Raw genomic sequence first — 24420 nt, 5'->3', positions numbered from 1 at the left:
AGCAAGTAGGTAACCACACCTAGAATAGAGCTTCTGAGAGAGAAACAAATTCAGCAAGGAAGTGACAGGAAACCTCTGAGACAAAGGAGGAGAAGGAAGCAAAGCATTCTGCCTGGCTAGGAGGAACTCCCTATTGCAGGGAAAATATGAGAGATATGAGAGATGTCCAGTGGTCCACATTCCTACTGCACACTCCTGCAACCTCAGCCATGGGAGAGCCCCTTGGTCCTCACAGGCCCTGTGACTACTACAGGGAGCTTCCTAGAGTCTATGCAGAGGCATTGTTCCAGAGAGAGAAAGTTTATGCTGGGTTCCACATAACAACTGAGACCCAAGGAGCTGCAGCATGGTGCAATTTTGAGAGCCCAGCCCCCACCAGATTATATCCTGCCCTGGGGCCCAATAGTTCCAGATCCCTGGAGCCCTGCTGACATCCTCCCACATTCACCCAGAAAGCTGCAGTATCATGATGCCAGCTGGACCCAGCACTGTGACTAAATCTCTAGCATTCTAGTCCATGCAGTGTCCTACACCCAAGGGAATAATAGGTGGTACAGCACACCAGGGAGAATGCCACCAAGACAAAGGGAGTCAAAGCATGTGCTCACCAGAATCTGAGAGCCACCTGCCTAGGCCACTGACACTGACAGGAGCCTGTGCACTTCAATGACAGGACTGTTGACCACATGCCTACACCTTTAGAGCTTCTGGGGACTGGCTCATCTGATTGCACTGTCCCAAGGCCTAAGGAAAGGCCCACCCTGTCTGCTGCAGCCAGTGCCTGCTTGCAGCACCCAGCAGTCTGAGGACAGGTCTACTCTGCTCACTTCCACCACCACTGCCAGTGCTTGAGTGTGCTGTCCAAAGGCTTGGGGATTGACCCATTCCATCTGCCACTGCTGGCACCCACACACATTGTAGGGGATCTGGGGATTGATCTACCCAGCACACTGTTACTGGCACCCACTTATAGCATTCAGGGGCCTGAGGACAGGTCTGTCCTACCCACTGCTGCCACTGCTGGTTCATCATCCAGGGGCCTGGGGATCAACCCCTCTCTACCTACCATCACTGTGCCCATGCACATCTTCTGGGAGCTTGAGGATGGGTTCAACCTGCCCACCACCACTGCCCAAATATACTGAAAGGGGCCTGGGGATAAGCCCACACAGCCTACCACGATTGCCACTGATACTTATCAGCTTGTCCCACCCAGGGAACTGGGGACTGGCCCACTCAGTCCACTATCACCAAGATGGCACCCAAATATGCCATTCAGGAACCCAAAGAGTGGCTTGTTACTGCTATTGCCACTGCCAACACCAAACACGCCTTCTGAGGGTGCAAGAAGCCCCCTGCTTACCTCACCCACTGCTATGGCCAGCACCCAAACAAGTTACCTGGAGGCCCAAGGACTGGCCCACCAGGACCTGCCTCTTCTGGTGCCTGCATATGTCACCCTGGGGCCTGAGAACTGGCATATCTGGCCCACCACAGGTGCCTGAGGATCAGCCTGCCTAGTGTTTCCATCCCCAGCAAAGCCTCGCCACAGCCTCCAATAACAATAGCAGCCCAAGCCACTAAGAAACATACAGACACCACTGATGCTGATTAACAGCCAAAGAAATCATACAGAGATCACACTATTGTACCCACCCAGAATCAAAGCCAAGCACCCTACCCAACCAACATGATAGTTCATCTATGGGAGAAAGTATTTTCCTACTAAAGCCAAATCATTAAACTGGAAGAAGTGACTGTTACATCAGATGTGGAGATATCAATGTAATATCAGCAAAATATAAGAAACATGAAAAAGCAAACATGACACCTCCAAAGAAGCACAATAATTATCTAGTAACTATCTCAATTTAAAGAAAATCTTTGAAATGTCTGAAAAAGAATTCAAAGTGATGACATTAAAGAAATTCAGTGAGATATAAGACAACACAGGTAAACAATACAAAGAAATCAGGAAAACAATTCAGTATATTAATGAGAAGTTTAACAAAAAGAGAGATACTATTTTTTTAAAAAAAGAAGCAAACAAAAACCACAGAACTGAAAACTTCAATGAATGAAACAAAAAATACAACTGGGAGCTACAACAACAGACTAGATCAATCAGATGAAAGCATTTCTGAACTTGAAGACAGGTCTTTTGAAATAATCCAGTCATGAAAGAAAGAAAGTAATAGTAGGAAAATAATAATAAAATTGGAGCAGAGCAGAAATTGACAAAATAGAGACTAAGAAAATTACAATGGATCAGTGAAACAAAAAGTTGTTTTTTTTGAAAAGATGATATTGACAAGCTGCTAGCTAGACTAACCAAGAAAAAGAGAAGACACAAATTAATAAAATCAGAAATGAAAAGGAGATATTACAGCTGATATCACAGAAATACAAATGATCATTAGAGACAATTATGAAGAACTATACACTAACAAATTGGAAAATCTAGAGAAAATAGATAAATTCCTGAACACATACAACCTACCAAGATTGAATTAGGAAGAAACAGAAAACCTGAACAGAACAATAATGAGTAGTAAGATTGAATCAGTTATAAAAAGTCTCCCAACAAAGAAAAGTCCAGGACTGGATGGCTTTACTGCTGAATTTTACCAAACTTATAAAGAAGAACTAATACTAATTATTCTCAAACAATTTCAAAAAAATTGAAAAAAAAGGGAATTCTTTCTAACCCATTCTATGAGGCCAGCATTTCCTGATACCAAAATTAAAGAAGGACACAACAAAAAAAGAAAACTAAAAGCCAATATACCTAATGAACATAGATGCAAAAATCCTCAACAAAATACTAATAAACCAAATGGAACAGCACATCAAAAAGATATTACATCATGATCAAGTGGGATTCATTCCAGAGATGCAAGGATGGTTCAACATACACAAATCAATAAATGTGATAAATCACATCAAAAGAATGAATGACAAAAACATATGGTTTGGATATTTGTCCCCTTCAAATCTCATGTTGAAATGTGATTCCCTCCAACACTGGGAATCACATGGTGGATAGTGATTGGATCATGGGGGTAGATCCTTCGTGAATGGGTTAGTACCACCCTTTAGCACAACCCCTGTGGTTATAAGTGAATTACTTAGTTCACTCAGGTTGTGGTTGTTTAAGAGTCTGAGAGCTCTTCCTTCTCTCTCTTGCTCACACTCTCACCATGTGACACACTGCTTCTTGCTCCACCTTTTGCCGTGAGTAAAACCTCTCTGAGGCCACACCAAAAGGTAAGCAGATGCTGGTACCATGCTTCCTGTATAGCCTGCAGAATCATGAGCCAATTAAACCTCTTTTCTTTATAAATTACTCAGCCTCAGATATTTCTTTATAGCAATGCAGAAACAGAATAACACACCACATGATCATCTCCATAGATGAAGAAAAAGCATTTGATAAATTCAACTTCTTTTCATGATAAAAACTCTCAACAAATTAGACATAGAAGAAACATAATTCAATATAATAAAGGCTGTATATGGCAAACCCACCACTAACATTATACTTAATGAGGAGAAGCTGAAAGCCTTTCCTCCAAGAACTGAAACAAAACAAGTAAGGTAGGAGACCACCCCTCATATTGTCTTATGCCCAATTTCTGCCTCAAAGAAAAAGTAGGAGTCAAAGAAAAGACAGAAGAGAAATCAGTAGTCAGACAGCCCAGCGCAGCATTCCGGGTCTGGTAGTTAAAAATCAACCCCTGACTTAACTGCTTGTGTTATCTATAGATTCCAGACATTGTATGGAAAAGCATCATGAAAATCTCTGTCCTGTTCTGTTCCGTTCTGATTACCGGTGCATGCAGCCCCCAGTAACGTACCCCCTGCTTGCTCAGTCAATCACGACCCTCTCATGTGGACCCCCTTAGAGTTGTAAGCCCTTAAAAGGGACAGGAATTGCTCACTCAGGGAGCTTGGCTTTTGGAGATGTGAGTCTGCTGATGCTCCCAGCTGAATAAAGCCCTTTCCTTCCACAATTTGGTGTCTGAGGGCTTCTTGTCTGCAGCTTGTCCTGCTACGCAAGGATGACTACTTTTACCACTCTTATTCAACATAGTACTAGAAGTCCAAGCCAGAATAATCAGACAATAGAAAAAACATTAAAGGCATCCCAATTGGAAAAGAGAAAGTCAAATTTTCCTTCTTTGCAGATAGCATAATCTTATATATAGAAAAACCTAAAGACTCCACCCAAAAACTCTAAAGCAAATTCAGTAATGTTGATAAGCAAATTCAGTAATTTTGGAGGATATACAATCAACATATAAAAATCAGTAGTGTTTTCACATATTAATAATAAACTAGCTGAAAAAGAAATCAAGAACATAATCCAATTTACAATAGCTGTCACACACAAAAAATACTTAGGAGTAAATTTAACCAAGGAGGTAAAAGCCCTATACAGGAAAAACATTGATAAAATACATTGAAGACTGACCAGGTGCAGTGGCTGATGCCTGTAATCCCAGAACTTTTGGAGGCTAAGGTAGGAGGATTGTTGGAGGCCAGGAGTTTGTGACCAGCCTGGGCAATATAGCAAGATCCCATCTCTACAAAATCCAAAAAAATTAGCCAGGTGTGGTGGTGCATGCCTGTAGTCCCAGCTACTCAGAAGGCTGGGCCTACCTTGGGCCCAACAGGTTGAGGCTACAGTAAACTATGTTTGTGCCACTGCACTCCAGCCTAGGCAGCAGAGCAAGACTCTGTCTCAAAAAAATTGAAGAGGACACAAACAAATGGAAAAACATCCCATACTCACAGAACGGAAGAGTTACTATGATCAAAATGACCATACTACCCAAAGCAATGTACAGATTCAATTCAATTTCTGTCAAAACTCCAATGACATTCTTCACATAAATAGAAAAAATAATTCTAAAATTTGCATGAAAACAAAATACTCTGAATAGCCAAAGCAATACTGAGCAAAGAGATCAAAGCTGGAGGCATCACACTGCCTAACTTCACAATATATTACAAAGATATAGTAACCAAGACAGCATGGTATTGGTATAAAAACAGATACAAAGTCCAAAGGAACAGCATAGAAAACCTAGAAATAGGTCCATGTATTTACAGGTGACTGATTTTGACAAAGTTGCCGAGAACATACATTGGGAAAGAGCCAGTGTCTTCAATAAATGGTGCTAGGAAAATGGTGCTGGATATCCATATGCAGAAAAATGAAACTAGACCCTTATCTGTCATTATATAAAATAATCAATTCAAAGTGGATTAAAGACTTAAACATAAGAGTTGAAGCTATAAAACTTTATTTTATTAGAATAAAACATGGGAGACATTTCAGGACATTAGGCAGAGATTGTATGGCTAAGACTTCAGAAGCACAGGTAACACAAACAAAAATTGACAAATGATACTACATTACACTGAAAACCTGCGTGGCAAAGGAGACAATCAACAGAGTGAAGTGACAACCTATAGAATGGGAGAAAATATTTGCAAACTATTCATCTGACAAAGGACTAATATCCAAAATATAAGAGGAACTCAAGCAACTCAATAGCAATAATAATAATAATCTGATTTTAAAATTGGCAAAATCCCTGAATAGACACCTCTCAAAAGAAGACATACAAATGACCAACAAGTATATGAAAAAATACTCAACATCATTAATCATCAAGAAAATGCAAATCAAATCTACAATGAGATATCATCTCACCTGAGAATGGCTACAATCAAAAGACAAAAAAGAACAAATGTTGGTGAGGATGTGAAGAAAAGGAACTCTTATGCACTGCTGGTGGGAATGTAAGTTAGTACAGACATTATGGAAAACAGTATGGAGATTCTCAAAATAACTACAAATAGAACTACAATATGATTGAGCAATTTCACTACTGCATATTTACCCAAAGGAAAAACAAATCAGTATGTGAAAGGAATACCTACACCCCATGTTTATTGCAACACTATTCACAATAGCTAAGATATGGAATCAACCAAAGTTTCCAACAATGCATAGAGAAATTGTGAGATATATATATATATATACACACACTTTGGAATACTACTGAGCTATAAAAAATAATGAAATCCTGTCATTTGCAGCAACATGGATGGAAGTGGAGGTCATTATGTTGAGTGAAGTAAGCCAGCCACAGAAAGACAAATACTGCAAGTTCTCGCTCATGTGTGAGAGCTAAAAAACTTGATCTCAGAGAGACAGAGAATAGAATAATAGATACCAGAAGCTGGGAAGGGTTGAGGGGGAGGATAAAGAGAGGCTGGTTCATGGGTAACTCATAGAGTTAGATGGCAGAAATAACTTCTAGTGTTTAATAGCACAGTAGAGTGACTATAGTTGAAAATAATTTATTGTATATTTCAAAATGGCTAGAAGAGAAGATTTAAAATGTGCCCATCAAGAAGAAATGCTTAATATTTGAGGTGATGGATATCCTAAATATCCTGATTTGATCACTACACATTGTATGCATGTATCAAAACATCATATGTACTCCATAAATATGTACAATTATTATGTATCCATTTAAAAGCATTTTAAAAATTTAATAAATATATCTAATTAAGAATCTTTGCAAATTAAAAAAAATAGATCATGAGTCTTACTGAAAAGCCAGGCAAGCCACATGTGGCCTAGAAATCACAGCTTCCTGTCATACTTGGTTTAAGCCTTCTGTGGATGTTCCTTTTTTTGCATTTCAGTTGCTTCATACTAAAAAGGGAAGGGTTCCTTGCTTTCAGAGGTGGGTGGCCCTGTGATTTAATTTTTTGGAAAGGTATAACTCAAATATTTTTTTAAAAAGAAAAAAGAAACCATAGAGGAAGATAGTAGATCAGAAAAGTATGACCCACTGTTACTATTTATCACTAAGTAGATCTGAATTGCTGTGGTCCTTGGCCACTGTCACAGGTAACATTCCACTGTAGTCCTCCTCCCTCTCACTTGAAGACATGGAAGTATGAGTCAGGAATGGCCACGGGCTCTGTCGGAAGCTAAGGTGCATGAACACAGGTGTGGCTCAAATATTTCTAACGTGAATTGCTTTAGGCTGAATGGATTCATGCCCTGAACTTGCACATGACACACTGGATAAACCCAGCGAGAAGCTGAGAGTTCATTCGTCCTTTTGGAGAGAGGCTAGAGTCAGATGCTTCATCTAGAGATACCAGTCAGCTCTTCTTGGTTGGCAATTCCTAAGGAAAGAGAGATATAAAAGATATATCTGTTGTGTAGCAGATATTTAAGAAGATAATTCACCTTGCGGTTGGATTTGGTTCAGGTTGAATACATTCTGAAGGCAAATATTAGCATTATGTTTTGCAATGAAAAACAATTCTTGTAGACATTGATCTCATGTCATCACTGCAATAACTCCATGATCTTAGTATCATCATTCTAATTTACAGATAAAGTACCTGAGACCAGAAAGATTATGTAGCTTGTCTAAGTTTACTCAATTTTGTCAGGTAGAACCCAGACCTGAACTCAAGTCTTCAAACTTCAAAATTTCAAGTCTTTTCACTGAAACATGAAGCCTCTGTAGTAACATTCAATGTGAGGGCATTGGTAAAGGAGTATTAATATACTCTTGGAGCTGCAGAGATTCAGTGATTAATTTAGCTCTGCATGTACCTGTGGAGGTAAAGCTTGGGAGATCTGTGGAGGTCTTTCGATAGGTTGTCTTCAGATATGCCATCAGTGCAAGAGCAATGCCAGCTCCGTGTAATTTATCTAATTGTCTTTCTCTTGCCATTCTAGTGCATCCATTAGCATATATCAGAGACTATAGGACTTCCCCAAGAACCTTTATGACAGTTGTCTATAAACTCAAGGAGTCAAGTAAGTTCCCCCAGGTAAATGCTACTGTAACCAACATGTCCAAGGCTTCTTGAAGCTGTGTTGTTCCTTCTTCCCTAATCTTTATATTGCTGCCTGCTTCTCACCATTTAGATCCACAGAGTGGCCTGGCCAGCAGCCCTGACTAAAGGACTCACCCTAACCCAGGCACTTCTCACGTCATTGCCATTTAATTTTTCTTCAGAAGTATTAATATTTTCTGTAACCTTTGCATTTGTTTTCAAGTTTATATATTCTCACTCTCTTCAGTAGAATATAATCTCTCTGAAAGCAGGCTCCTTATCTATATTATTCACTGTTATATCCCCAAAGACTAGAATCCTGCCGGGTATGGGAACAGATTCTCAATAAATTATTTGTTAAGTGAATGTATGAGGTGACACTTAGACAAATTCTTCCAATTTTGATGCTCCAAGTCCTGCACTGAAAGAGAACCTAGACTTTTCTCATGGTGACTCTTCCCAAACATTTCTGGAATCCTCCAGGGGCCCTTACAAATGCTTGTGAATCCATCCTCATAATCTTTGCAACCTGCCAAGGGAATGAAAACCCAAGTGCCCATCTCAAAGTTGGACTTCACCTCTGGTTGTTGCTGTGTTGGTTTTGAGCTGGAAATTCAATACTTCTGGCACCATCTTGATTTTCATGGCTTGTGCTAACTCAGTGGTCCCTTTTAAAGTGAGAGAGTGGACACAACTTCTTTCTGTGTTACAATCAGTGAAGGATTCCCCATAGCAAAGTTGCCAAGGATCCTAAGTGTTACTGACCTTCCATTTCATATAAAAGCTTCCAGAGTCATTGGGTCAAGATGAATTCCAAAATCTAGAATTATCCATAGGCTTTCTTAATCAAGGTCATCAAGCTGGTATCCCACTTAGGTATGTTGGAAAATAATGATTAGTCCCACACCTATGTAAAACCTTACATGTAATACCACGGGTGGTCTAAATATTACTGTAGCATAAAGATGTACGCAGTTCCAGTGATGCTGTTACAAAATTATCACAGATGCTTCCTGGTGCTGCACCTCATGGGCTCTTATCTCAGCTAAGATCCTCTGCTGGACACTTGAGTGTTAGCCCTTAACACAACATAGACACTGAAATGTCATTTTTATACCCACTCACTGGTTTTATATGTGGTAACTTCATTTCTTGTTGTATTATTTTAGCTCTTTTGAGTAAAGAAACCAAATCTTACAGGTTTTTTGTTTTTGTTTTTTTGAGACAGAGTCTCACTCTATCGCCAGGCTGGAGTGCAGTGGCGCGATCTCGGCTCACTGCAACCTCTGCCTCCTGGATTCAAGCGATTCTCCTGCCTCAGCCCCCTGAGTATCTGGGACTACAGGAGCCCGCCACCACACCCAACTAATTTTTGTATTTTTAGTAGAGACGGGGTTTCACCATATTGGCCAGGATGGTCTTGATCTCTTGACCTCGTGATCTGCCTGCCTCAGCCTCCCAAAGTGCTGGGATCACAGACGTGAGCCACTGTGCCCGGCCCAAATTTTATGTTTTATTCTCTATTTCTAGTGCCCGCATGTATAGGAGCTGTATCATTAAATATTGAATGGCATTTGATGATTCAGGCACTTGCATATTATGGTTAAGAAACTCTAGCTAGATAAATCTGCAGTTGTATAACCTGCTTCAGTTCTATTCATACTTATCATTGAAGGACATTACATCCATGAAATGTTTAGGAGATGTATTAAGCTAATCAATTTAATCATGGGCCAGATTAGAAGAGACAGGAAAGTAGCTAAAGATTGCTCATCAGCCTTGGCAAGGCTAAAACCATGCCTGGACATGCTGATTCTCCTTTGCCTTCCTCTCTCTACAAGCTTAAGTCTCTTTTATTCTTATTAAAATGTAATTCTCTTTCTTCCAACCATTTCACACTACTACTAACCCCCACTCCCACCCTTTCACATCATCCCTGACCAAAGTCTTTCTAGATTTTTGGAGTCACTCAGGATTCTAAGGAACTTGTTCAGAAAGAAACTTTTTCTTTCACATACATGGCTTCTATTTTCCACACAAGCAGGACTGACACACACTGAGTCAACCTTATGTGTGCTGAGCTGTTCCTCACAACAACGTGTCATGCTCATTCTTATGTTGGATAGTATTTCATTGAACAAATAAGCTACAATTCATTTATTTAGTCTAGTCTATTCATTCTGTACCACATGCATTTATTCATGGTTTGCTGTGAACAGTCTTATACACGTCTGTTAAACTTATGCATGTAATGTGTTGGGTGTAGAACTAGGAGCTGATTATTGTGTTTTAAGATTTAAAAGAAGACTTGCAGACTTGAAGAAGAAAAGTTTATTTGCAAAGTAGTGCAAAGAACTCAGATTCCAGAACACTCAAAAAAAATTAAAAAATGAGCAAACTATTTGAAAAAATCAGCATAATTTCCAAGTTTACATTAGTTGATTCATCAATTCATGGTGGGAAAAGAGCAACATTTCTATATGATTATTATGTTTGCAAAGATCATGGCCTATCTTCAGATATCAGCATCACAAAATCAGCAATAAAGACATTTTTATAGGGCAGGCAAGGGCTCTAGGAAATGTTCAAGGTTTCATTTATTTTGAGGCCCAGAACTACACAGGTGTGCCTATTATTCTTGCTGTATCTCTGGGTGGAAAGTATTTTGTTTTCTGTGTGTCATGTGATACATATTGCTTATTCATTACATTAGCAGGACAAAATGTTAGCTATGCTTTTACAGGAATATACAGGCACACCTTGGAGATACGGAGGGTTTGGTTCCAGACCACCACAATAAAGTGAAGGTCACAATAAAGTGAGTCACACAAATTTTTTAGTTTCCCAGTACATGTTGTTTACATTATACTGTTGTCTATTAAGTATGCCATAGCATTCTGTCTAAAAATATATATACATACCTTAATTTAAAAATATTTTATTACTAAAAAATGCTAATGATCGTCTGAGCCTTCAGCAGGTCATAAGCTTTTCACTGATGAAGTGTCTTGCCTAAATGTTGATGGCTGCTGACAGATTAAGTGGTAGTGGCTGAAGGTTGGGGTGGCTGGGGCAATTTTTAAAAATAAGACAACATAAAGTCTGCCACATCGATGGATTTTTCCTTTTCATGAAATGTTTACCTGTAGCATGTAATGGTGTTTAATAGCATTTGACTTATAGTAGGACTTCTTTCAAAACTGAAGTCAATCCTCTCCAACCCTGCTACTACTTAATCAACCAAGTTTACGTAATAATCTAAATACTTCGCTGTCATTTCAGCAACATTCACAGCATCTTACAGGAGTAGATTCCAGCTCAAGAAACCTCTTCGTTTCCTCATTTATAAGAAGCAACTCCTCATTCTTTCAAGTTTTATCATGAAATTGAAGCAATTCAGTCACATCTTCAGCCTTCACTTCTCATTCCAGTTCTCTTGCTGTTTCCACCACATCTGCAGGGACTTCCTCCACTGAAGTCTTAAACCCCTCTAATTCATCCATGATGGAATCAACTTCTTCCAAACTCCTCTGAACATTGATATTTTTACCTCTTTCCATGACTCATGTTCTTAATGGCATCTAGAATGGTGACTCCTTTTCAGGTTTTCAATTTATTTTGCCCAGATCCATCAGAGGAATCACTATGTTATGGCAGCTTACAAAATGGAGTTTTTTCATAATAAGCCAAAATTACTCCTTGGCTCATGAGCTGCAGAACATATGCTGTATTCACAGGCATGAAAGCAATATGAGTCTCCTTGTACATCTTCATCAGAGCTCTTGGGTGAGAAGGAGCATTGTCAATGAGCAGTAATGTTTTGAAAGGAATCTTTTTTTCTGAGCAGTAGGTCTCAACAGTGGGCTTAAAATATTATGTAAACCATGCTGCAAACCGATATGCTGTCATCCAGGCTTTGTTGTTCCATTTATAGAGCACAGACAGAGTAGATTTAGCATAGCTCTTAAGGGCCCCAGGACTTTTGAAATGATAAATGAGCATTGGCTTCCATTTAAAGTCACCAGTTACATTAGCCCTTCACTAAAGAGTCAGCCTGTCCTTTGAAGCTTCAAAGCCACATTCTGACTTCTCTCTAGCTATGAAATCCCAGATGGCATTTTCTTCCAAGAGGGGTGTTTTGTTTACATTAAAAATCTGTTGTTTAGTGTAGCTATCTTCTTCAAATATCTTAGCTGTATCTTCTGGATAACTTGCTGCAGCTTCCACATCAGCACTTACTGCTTCACCTTGCACTTTTTTTGTTATGGAGATGGCTTCTTTCTTTAAACCTCATGAACCAACCCATGATAGTTTCAAACTTATTTTCTGCAAATTTCTCACATCTCTCAGCCTTTGTAGAATTGAGGAGAGTTAGGATCTTGCTCTGGGTTAGCCTTTAGCTTAAAATAATGCTGTGGCTGGTTTGATCTTTTATCCAAATCACTCAAACTTTCTCCATATCAGAATAAGGCTGTTTTGCTTTCTATCATTTGTGTTTTCACTGGAGTGGCACTTTTAATTTCCTTCAAGAACTTTTTACACATTACATACATGTATCAAAATATCACACGTGCCTTAAAAATATGTACAACTATGATATATCAATTTTTAAAATAATTTTTTAAAGAAAGGAAAAAAAAAAAAACCTTTCCTTTGCATTCACAATTAGGCTAATTGGCACCAGAGGCCTAGCCTTCGTTTGTCTTGACTTTTGACATGCCTTCCTCACAAAGCTTAATAATTTCTAGCTTTTGATTTAAAGTGAGAGATGTACAATTCTTTCTTTCACTTGGACACTTAGAGGCCATTGTAGGGTTATTACTGGCTTAGTTTCATTATTGTTATGTCTCAGGAAATAGGGAGGCCCAAGGAGAGGGAGAAAGATGGGAGAATGACTGGTCAGTGGAGCAGTCAGAACACACATAATATTTATCAATTAAGTTTGCAGACTCAGAATGGTTTGTGATACCCCAAATTTATTACAATACTAACATCAAAGATCACTGATCACAGATCACCATAACAAACATAACAATAATGAAAAAGTTTGAAATGTTGTGAGAATTACCAAGATGTGACTCAGAGACATGAAGTGAGCACATGTTGTTGAAAAAAAGGCACCATGTATCTACTCAATACAGGATTGCCACAAGGTTTCAATTTGTAGAAAATGCAGTAACTGAGAATTGAAATAAAACAAAGCACAATAAAATAAGATATGGCTGTATACCTTCAGTTTAGTTGATACTGCCAAATAGTTGATCAGCATTGCTGTATGGATTTACAGTGCCATCAGATGTGTGTAAGTTACTTTCAGTTGCCTTGCATCCTTACTGCATTTTTTGTTGCCTGTATTTCAAGTTTAGCCATTCTAGTAAACATGTAGAGTTGTCTTCTTGCAGTTTACATCTGCATTTCTCTGTTTTCTTGTGGGTACTTGGTTATCTTTTGTTTCATACCACTCAATTTTATCCATTTTCATGTTGGCTTATTTGCTTTTGATTGTCATTTCACAGCACTACTTTATATTCTGGGTAAAAATTCTTTGTCTGATATATGTGGTGTAAATAATTTCTCCCACTCTGTTGCTTGCTTTTTTTCTCTCATAATAGTGTCTTTAGATGAACAGAAGTTGTTAATTTTAATGTAATCCAACTTACTCTTTTTTTCTTTTATGGCTGGTGTTTATGAAATCTTTGTCTATTTCAAGGTCATGACATATGCTCCTAAGTTTTCTCCTAAAAGCTTTATTTTTTTACCTTTCACATTTAGATCTACAATCCAACTAGAATTGAATTTTGTGGATTGTGTGAGATAAAAAGTTCAACACTTATTTGTTTTCAAATGGATATCCAATTGACCTAGCACCATTTATTGAAAAAAATAATTGTTATCCTTTCCCCAATGCACTGCAGTGTCAGCTTTGTCAAACATCAGGTGTCATGATGTGTTTGGGTCTGTTTCTGAATTCTAATTTGTTCCCCATTGGTTTATTTTCTATTCTTGCACTCATACCAGTCTGTTAGTCATTATTAAATATGGTGGTTCAGGTTCTAAAGTTATGTTCTTCTTCAAAATTGCTATTCTTAACCCTTTACATGTTGCATACATTTTATAATCAGCTTTTTCAAATTACAAACACACGAACACACACACATACTGCTGGGATAGTGATTAGGACTACAGTGAAACTATAGATCCATCAGAGGAGAACTGACATCTTTATACAATTCAGTCTTCCAATTCATCAACATGGCATATGCCTCCGTGTATGTAGATTTTCTTTAATTTATCACAATAATATTTTGCAGTATTTACTGTGGAATATCCTTAGTATGTTTTGCTAGCAAGTACTCTATATATTTTATTCTTTTGAGATGATATTTTTAGTATTTTATCTTTTATGTTTTTGGTTGATTTATAGGAATACAATTGATTTTTCTATAGTGCCCTTCTACAAGTGGCCTTGCCAAATTTCTTGTTTGATTCCAATAGGTTGTATGTAATTCTTTTGGACTTTATACAGATGATAATGTCAAATTCAGTTAATAACAGATTTATTTCTTCCTTTCTGTGGACAGGACAATTAAAGATAACCACCAATTAAAAATTGAATCTAATTCTCTTCTTCCTGCCTGTCTTCCCTTGGTCTACTAGTGGCCTTTATACTTGATTGACCAATAGAACATGGCAAAGGTGAAGTTGGTGCAGTTTTGGGGATAGGCGTTACTAGAACTGCCAGCTTTTACCTTGCCCTATTGGGTCCCTGAACTGCTACATAAAAAATAAAGTATCCATACCCTTTCTCCTACTAATTCCACTTTTGTATGACTCAAACATAAAAAATAAAAATAGAAAATGCAGACAAAACATTATGCACAAAATTGTTATTGACTATGGTGCAAAACTATATGTAACCTAATTGACTAATAATAAATGGTTACATAATTTAAAATAAAATAAAATGAAATGAAACTACAGAATGAGACTTTCATTCTGTAAGGAATCCCAAGCCATGGTGAAGCCAGTTTAAGACATGCTGGTCAACAGTCCCAGCTGAGCCCAAACATTTCAGCTATCCTTGCCAAGGTACCAGGCATGTGAGTGGGGCCATCTTGTATCCTCCAAATCTGCCCATCTTCTAGCTGAATCCTTTGAGTGGCTTTGGTTAATGCCATGTGGAATAGAAGAATAAACCAGCCAAGGCCTGTCTAAATTTCTGACCCACAAAAATTGTGATATATAATAAAAATGCTGTTGTTTTAAGTTATTAGGTTTGGGCATAATTTTCTATAAACCAATATATTTAGTTTCATGAAATGTTGACCAGAAGTGGTGACAGTAGCCAGACTTATATTTTTCCTGAACACGTGGGGAAAGAATTCAATATTTTCCCATTAATTATGATGGTATTATTGGCTTTTCTTCCTTTTTTGTAATTAGTAATGCATTCCAGATCAAGAGGTTTTCCTTATATTCTCAGATATCACTAAGAGTTTTCATGAGTAGGTTTTTAATTTTTCAATAAGAAAATGATTTTCTTCATTTATTGTGTTAATATGATGAATTACATTGATCTTTGAATATCAACCTTGCATTCCTGAAATAAACCCAATCTTTTGTGTTTTTATCCTTTTATAATATTGCAAGAGTCCTTTTGATCATATTAGTTTAGAATTTTTGTATATATATTTATTAGTGAGATTGGCCTTCAATTTTTGTTTTCCAAAATGCCTTTATGGATATGATATACAACTAATAGCCTTATAGAGTTCAGTAGTGTTATTACTTTTTTAATATTTAGAAAATTTTTTTATTGAGCATTTTTATTATTGAGCATTGCTTGTTTAAAAAATTTACTGCAAAAACCATTCTAGACCTCAGCTTACTTTTGGCTCGTATCTTTTGATATATATTTTTCTACCTTTTTATTTCCAATTTTTCTGTGTCCTTATATTTAAACTGAGTCTTTTGTACAAAAATACTTTGTTAGATTTTTTTTTTAATCCAGTCTAACAATCTTGACCTATGTATATATATACATACATATATATATAAAATTTGAAATTTTTGTGCATGTGTGCAAGTGCATGTGTGTGTGTAATAGGATTTTGAATCTTGTTTATTTCTTCTTGAACAGCATTTTAGGATAGTACATATAAATATACATAATTATTTATTATGACTATAATTAAGTAGGGATGATAATAAAAGTCCATAGGGGTTTTGTGAAAAATAAATTATTACTTAATTTTTTTAGACTTACAATATTTTGAAATATAATTAATACTCAATAAATTAGTAATTACTATTTTCATTACTGAAATTTATTTTTTCCAAGTGTTTGCTGCTTCAAATAATCAGCCATGAATATCACTGTACTATAGTTTTATGTGTTCATGCTGTAGTTTCTGCAATATCCCAGAGTTCTGTGGTTGAATGTGCATATTTATAATTTTTATAAATAATGACAAATTTGGCTGGGCGTGGTGGCTCACACCTGTAATACCAGCACTTTGGGAGGCAGAGGCAGGCAGATCACCTGAGGTCAGGAGTTCGAGACAAGTCTGGCTAACATGGTGAAATCCTATTTCTACTAAAACTACAAAAAATTAGCCGGGCATAGTGGCACGCACCTGTAATCCTAGCTACTCAGGAGGCTGAGGCAGGAGAATCTCTTGAACCTGGGAGGCAGAGGTTGCAGTGAGCCGAGATTACGCCATTGCACTCCAGCTTGGGCAACAAGAGGGAAACTGCATCTCAAAAAAAAAAAAAAAAAAAAAAATTTACATTTTTCTCCTATAAAGCTCTAAAACTCACCTTTTTCATGAGTCATTCATAGCAAACATTTATTTAACTCTGATTACAGTGACAAACTCACAAATTTCTTGGGACTTATACGCAATTCTGATTAATTTATGTTTAATAAAACTGATCTGTCATTCTTATTAATAATAGCCTGAAGTACTCAAATGTGCCAGGCATCAAAAAAAGGTTAAATCATTTTCCCAATATCATATAATATGTAAATGTTGAACAAGAATCAAATGTGGTTTGATTTTAATCCAAAGCCTGTGCTCTTGACTGTGATGCTATGATTCTTCTCAGAGCAAATCTGCCTTCTCATTTAATTCTTGCAAGAAACAAAGATTAAAGAGTTAATTAATCTACCCAAAGCCACACGAAAAATGGCCACTTAATTCATAATCTAAAGTTGAATTGTAAACTTCTTGTCAGATTTCTTTTTCTACTTCTCAAACCGCAGACATGGAAAGAAACCAATTAATGCTGACTCCCTAACCCACAGGCTAATATATCTGACTACACTGGCTCTGCAAGACCATGGCTGAAGACTGCTTAAATGTTGTCCCTGAGTGAATATCTTAACATTTATTGCATCTTTTATTTTCTTAACAAAAAGGAAGGCGTTTGTGACTCTGTTGATAAGTTATTTACAATGAAAATAAACTATATACTACTATAAATAAATCTACTTATTAAATAGAAATGCATGTCACATAACTGCACTGATAGCTGCTGTTTCCTTACATAACTGAGGGTGTACCTTCTCCTAATCATGACCAAGGCTCCCTTTATAGTCCTTCACGTTCACCTTGGCTGATAGGTTGAAATAAAGTTGCGACCCTTGCATCGAGAGTCTGATCACAGTTTTTCTTTATGGGTTTCTTCATTTTACGTCCAGGTTATCATCTCCTGTTGGATGTATTGGTCTTCAATAATCTGCTTAGTCAGAAGTCTGAAGTAGCTTAATTTATAACAACAACAAAAATCCTCCACTATCTTTCTCCCTGAATCAATAGGGTTTTCCCATTCTTATGACATAAACCTACCCACCATCACCAAATGCTATATAACATTTTGAGCTATAGCATTTGCCTCTAAATAGTCTTTTTTTAATCAGATCAGATGGCATTATGCATCTCACGTGGTGCTGAAAAATAACATTCCCTGGCTTTACATAGTGTTGGCTATTGCATTACAAATTCCCACAATATAGGAGGATGGTGACAGAAGTATCAAGTCCCACCCATTCTTTGCTATCTAGAGAATACTTTATGTTTCTTGCTTTTTTATAATGGAATTTTTAATCATTGTATCACTCAAATGTGGCAAGTATTGATTTGGTATCTAAAATACTTCATTATTCTGGAATGCTTTTTCTGCTTCGAGAGAATCCACAAAGTTGCTACATTTTCTCTTAAGAAGGAATAGAATAGAAATTTAATAGAAGTGTTGATTGACACAGATGTGTTTCTTTTTCTTTACAGTTTTCCATCAAAAATTGGGAATCATGCCCTTTCATACAACACAGTTGTGGTAAGTAGAAGTAAAAGTGTTTGCTCATCATTAAGAATTGATCCATCACTTTTTAAGAGAAAATGAGTGATTACATTTACATTAAAGAGCCAAGCTTTTAATTTTTGAATAATGACTCAATTCAAACTCCTTTGATTTGCATATTGGAGACACAATTTGTTGAAGTGAAAGAACACTGGAACAGAAACAAAAATACCTGAGATGGAGACTCACCTCTTACCATCAACCTAGTGTTGACTTCGGGTAAACTACTTAATCTCTTTAGCATCTGCATCCTCACTTGTGAAATGAGAGGTTTAAATTACAGTTTCCTTCCAGCTGTAAGAATCCGTATCATTATTTATTACACAGAAGTAATTTTCATTGAACATCTTAGAATTTATATTTCTGTCTTTTAAACATTTTATTTTATAACACCAGAAATTAAGAAATGTTATGCCTGATATCCCACTAACAGTGTCCTTTGCTGGATTGGCAAGTACAACATGGCTATATGTTGTACTAAATATGCTATATGCTATTGCTAAAGCTATAGCAATTCTACTCTGGTGCCTCTTAAAATTCTGCCCTAGACTAATACGTTATATCTTCTAATTAAACCTTAACAATGAGCATACAATCGAGAATCATTAAACATTTACTCAACAAATACAAGTTTAACTATTTATTGAATAAAGTATACCTGTGAAGTCAATTTAACCTAGATTTTAGTCTAGTATGAATCTACCGATCTATCATCTCTCTCTCTGTATCTATCATGTCTGGGTACATATTTATTCAAGTTATTTTTAAATTTTATCTTTAATTATTATGGGTACATAATAGTTGTACATATTTATGGGGTATGTGTGATGTTCTGATACAGGCATACAAAGTGTAATGATCAAATCAGGGTGATTGTGGTATCCATCACCTCAAACATTTATAATTTATTTGTGTTAGGAGCTTTCCAATTCCACTATTTCATTTCTCTAAGATGTATGATAAGTTACTGTTAGCTATAGTCACCCTATTGTGCTGTCAAATACTAGATTTTATTCATTCTATTTAATTGTATTTTTGTAGTCATTAACCATCTCCACATTATGCCCCATATTTTTATATCCATTAATCATTCAAGTTTTGTTGTATTGTTTTTCAGTGAAAATTATAGAGGATATTGGTATTCGATTTACCTACAACCTGGGACAAAATTGACCCCACTGTTTTTTTTCTTCCTAGGTCCATCTTTTCTCCTGGGGTAGTAGAAAGATCAAGATCATCAGAGAACCTAGGGTGCAGTATCAGCTCTCCAGTACCAAACATGGTTCATTAACCTCTCGGAACCTCAGGTGTCTTGGGGCATAGTTCATGTCTCCTGGCCCATCTCACAGGATTATCAGGAGGATGAATGAGATAAGTGAGTGCATTTTATAAATTGTGAAGTGCTAAATAAATGCAAGGTAATGCAATATTAATTGTGAAGTCTTCACTCAAGCTATTAGTTCATTAACATACACTCAGCAAATGGTTTTGAGTACCTGGTATGTGGCACAGGCACTGTTTTAAGCATTGGGAATCAGCAGTCAAAAAAGCAGATAAGACTGTCTTGGGGCAATGGGAAAAAGACATTAAAAAGGTTAACAAAAAGATTTCAAATAATCATCATTGATAAGAAAATTAAAATAAGATGCTTCGACGATTGAGGGACAACTATAAATGGTCATCTCTGTGAGGAGTGATTTTCAAGCTAAGACTTGGACGAAAAGATGGTGTGAGTCAAATCACTCAGGGAAAAGCATTCCCTTGGAAGGGAAGAATAAGTACAAGGACCCTAAGGCAGGAACCAGTTTCATGTTTGAAGAACACAAATAATCTCTGTGGCTGATGTATTGAGTAAGGGTAAAAGTGAAGTGAGATAAGTTAAATGAAGTAGAATTTGCATTCCCCAGAAAACGACAGAAAGTTCTAGAATTTTGGTATAGTGTAGACGAAAGATGTTTTTCACGTGAAATGGTGCAGCTGCTCTGTCTTAAAAAGATTTAGAGTAAATCCTGGGGGCCAACAGCTCTATACAGGTTAACAAAAACTTCATGACACCTACATGCTATTTCCTGAAGACTTGTTTTGGGGAAGTTGGACTTCAAAGGAGAAATCATAACCAACATGTTTTCATCATTAGGTGAAAGCCAGTTTCCTTTGTGAGAGTACCATAGAAGAAGCTTCAAATTTTCTGCCCATCAGGTTTGTCAGACAGTATTTCTGTTCAGGAGGAGGTAAACTACCCAGTGTCTAAAGCTATTCCCATTATGCCTACATGCCCATGGCAATTTTTGTTCTTCAGCAATAGGTGTCACTAAGAGGTAGTTGGGGAATACTAAGATCGACTTGCTTCAAAAGGATCTCAAATCATTCAGTCCATCAACCACAAGGGCACCCTATTCCCTCTTTCCCCACCTCCTGCCCAGCCCTAACTTCAGCCTGTTTTCAAGAAAGGCAATAGCAGCAGCCGTTTTTTGTTTTGTTTTGCTGTCTGCCTCAGACTCCCTGCCCTAGCCTAGGAGAAGCAGTGTCCCAAACCCTGCCATAACCAATACACAGGCGCTTTTCACTTAACTTTAAGTCAAATTCTAATGATTCAGCGGTGTGAAAACAAGCATCAAAGGGATAGGCAGTGAGGAAGAGCAGCAAAAGCACTGGATTGGCAGTCAAGGAGACAGAGTTCAACTTTAGATGTGCCTGCTTCTGGAGCCTCAGTTCCCTTGTGTGTACAATCAGGATGAAAATATTTCCCTGCTGTTCTGACAAGGTTCTAAAGGGAATTAAGTAGCTGTTATCTGCAGAAAGCACTTTGTGAACCTAGGCTGCTATATAAAAATGGAGTGGGGAGAAATGGAGTAGTTCCGAATTGGCGAGTTTGTTTTCATTGACTGCCAGGTATAGGAAGGGCACTGAAGAAGCAAGACAGGGGCGGAGAGTCTGAAAAACATACCCTTTGCCATGAAGACACTAGAATTTATGCTAGGGAGCAGAGATCATGTATTAAGGGGCTACTGTACAGCACAGCTCTGGGAGGCATCGTTTGCACTGTAGTCTACACATACATTTGAAAGGGTTAAGTAAGAATGTAAGTCCACTCAATTAAAGGATAGGCAGTAAGTGATGGAGGAGCTCAGTGGCTGGAGACATTGAAGAAAGAAGAAAAGAAGGGATGAGACTTCAGCTACTAGGTAGAAAAGGAAACCTTCTGATGGGAACAAGAATAGAGACAAAAGATCTCCAGTAAATTTAAGAACATGAGAATAATTGGGTGTCCTTTCAGTAGGGGTACGAGAAAGTGGTGTGACATTTTTATTCTCTTCCAAAGTTTTTTTTTTTTTTTTTAACATGGGAATAGTTTGGGGACTTTAAAAAATAATATTGTGGCACCTGCCTATTCTTTCTCAATTCAAATGAAACTTAGCATCTGTTCTAAAAGCACTAGGAAAAGCCAAGAGGAGAATGAAGTGCCCAACAGCTAAAACCTTTGTGTTCTTATCTTTTTGCAGTATAATTTTTATTGACCCATGATCTGTTAACTTCTTTCCTCATTCAGTGTAAAAAGATGATGACATAAATGTCTGTCCGAGACTTTATATATTTTCAAATGCAGAAAAGGCCCCGTGGTTGCTGTCAAGCTAAGGGATTCAATATCCCTGAGAACATCCATTCCAATAACACTGGCCACTCAGAATGTGTTTGTGTCTGTGAGAGCACACACATATGCATGCGTGTAAATTCTGTGTCTAAAATACCACAGTCTGTGAAAACGGTCTTACTCTTCAATAAAATTCAGACATTTAGGGCTTCACAAGGTCCAGTATTTCTTAATATTATAAGACAAAAAAAGTTGAATTAAAGAATTTAGTTCATGGTTTAATTAAATTTGTAATTTCAAAATTACATTTGCATCTGAGTGTTAACTATTTGAGTAAATAAATGAGCAAAAAAGACTTAAGCATTTCTGTGAAATTGGGTCAATCAAGACAAATTTTTACTGTGGTTCATTTTTTGTCCCTCTTTTACTATATAGCCTTTGATTTTTTTAAATGGTCCCATGTTTTATTGTTGACATTTTATTTCAATATCTGATTTGAAAACAGCAGACAGAGCCCCTGTGAATTTTAAAGAGATATCTGCTTTCTTTCATCACAGCTGCTCAGCCTTGGTGGATTGGCTGGGATTTTTTTTTTTTTTTTGGATTATTATTGTATTACTTGTGAGAGGAGAAGGAGACAATGAGAACCAATATTCTGATGATAAAGATTTGGCAATCGAGTCATGTCATCATGTCTCTTTTCTCTTCCTCACTGGAGTTTTTTGCAAAAGCAGAAACAGTGACTTTTTTCAACACCTGCATCTTTAACAACCAGAGCAGTGTAATTACCTTTCTTGAATATTCTATAGAATTGTCAAACAGCAATTTTCTTTTACAAGGGTGGCTTTTAAATAATGTCGTTTACATACAGAGTTTAACATCTCTTAAAGTAAAAATCTAATTATAAGAAACTAAAATTTACTGCATGTTTATAATTTGATCCTTATAAAATTGCTAATCAGGGCAACTTTAACATATATTATGAAGCAGAAAAAGTACATATAGTCAGATTAAACTAAATATTTTGGAGTTTCTTGAATATATGTTAATTTCTATCACTATTACTGTTATTAACACTATTTGGTATTGCATTGCTCTTGAATTCAATAATTTGTGGAGAGAGGTGGCTCAAAATGACATGTTTTCTCAAGATCATCTGATGTCATCGTTTCTTCTTTGTTAATGAAAAGTATCAATATTTAAAAAGAACTGTCATTGTAGTTTATGTATAGACAATAAATGGCATAGTCAAGCCAGCTGAGATAATTCTTCCAATGGACACATTAGATAATAATGCCAATACTAAATAATATTAGAATTTAGGTAACGTACTGCCATTTGATAAAGTGGCTCATGCCCAGATTGTATACACACTTATCATCTTTGGCATCTGATTTTATAATTTTTGAAGTGCAGATGGGATTGTCAGCCACTGGAAGGAGTGGTACTTCAATATTTTACTACAAGATGAATGTTAAAGTGAAAATTTTAACGTATCCCCACATTATTTCATTCTGGTACAAGCTCTAAATTAATGTTATGAAATGTTATGAGCATACCTATAAACCTATCGCTTACAAAAAATTAAAGAGTATCTTTTATAATCTTCAAATTGTCACTCCAGCAATTCCTCTGTTGCCCCACGTTATTCTCAGAATGTCGACTCGGCTACATTTTCCTTCTGTGCTTCTGAACAGAATTTCTGTTCTCTATGCCAATTTATGCCCAAGGAGTCTGTAAATCTTTTGTATCTTTTTCTAAGCATGTTCTCCATGGAAAAGATAATCAGCCTGCAGTCTAATGTACAACCTTCTCAGGAACTTTCTCAAAAGCACACTCTATCATTCTTTTAAAAAAATTACAAATTAAAAAAAGAATTTTAATGGAGTCTTACATGGCATTGTTTTGAATTTTCATCAATTGTCTAGATAACCAGTATTTGTTTATATAGCTCCATTCTATAGACATATTACTGTCATGTAAAATAATTTTTAGACTGTTTATATCTTGGTCATATACAATATGATTTTTGTGCCTGAAATCTTAAGTATGCCAATAGGAAGAATCACCAAGTCTGAAATGCTGGAAATGTATTCTTTATGCTACGATACTCAGTTTAAATCTTGACATTTCCTGTTTGGAAAATAACATTTGCAAAAGAAAGTGATACTCAAAATATTCCACCTATTCATAAATGATCTCAATAGCCACATTTTATTATGTAAAACTTGTTACAATTCTTATTTCCCTCCTGTATTTCTAGGCCCTCCATAAAATACACATGTATGATGGTAGATTGTGTGTATCTGGGTTGCGTGTATTTCACATGCAAATACCAGAAACAAAAAAAGTAGCACATTCATTCAACTTCTATGTGAACATAATGTTACCAAAGTGAAAGGGCAATTCTCTCTCTTTTTTTTTTTTTTAACTTTGCTTTCTCTAGCAACCGCTTTAGATTTTATAGGGTTTCTCTCATACTATCTTAACTGGATTAAAGAGTAAGAACAAGTTTTCTCCGTTACAAAATTCTCATTTAATCCTTATCCACACTTAATTTATCAAATTAAATCAGACAA

The 24420-nt window shown here is 36.7% G+C and overlaps 1 long non-coding RNA gene across 1 annotated transcript in view; it reads left to right on the top strand.

Annotated features, from left to right (window-relative positions):
- The window catches only part of LOC134739829 (uncharacterized), a 61545-nt gene extending 41898 nt beyond the window's left edge, over positions 1-19647 (top strand). The window contains exons 2-3 of the long non-coding RNA XR_010126858.1: positions 18177-18225; positions 19447-19647. This is a non-coding gene — a long non-coding RNA (uncharacterized LOC134739829). The remainder of the gene's footprint in view (positions 1-18176; positions 18226-19446) is intronic.
- The last annotated feature ends 4773 nt before the right edge of the window (positions 19648-24420 follow it).

The sequence above is a fragment of the Pongo pygmaeus genome, chromosome 6 (assembly GCF_028885625.2).
Source record: "Pongo pygmaeus isolate AG05252 chromosome 6, NHGRI_mPonPyg2-v2.0_pri, whole genome shotgun sequence".
In the NCBI taxonomy this organism is placed as follows: domain Eukaryota; kingdom Metazoa; phylum Chordata; class Mammalia; order Primates; family Hominidae; genus Pongo; species Pongo pygmaeus.
This window is presented reverse-complemented; position numbering and strand designations above follow the sequence as displayed.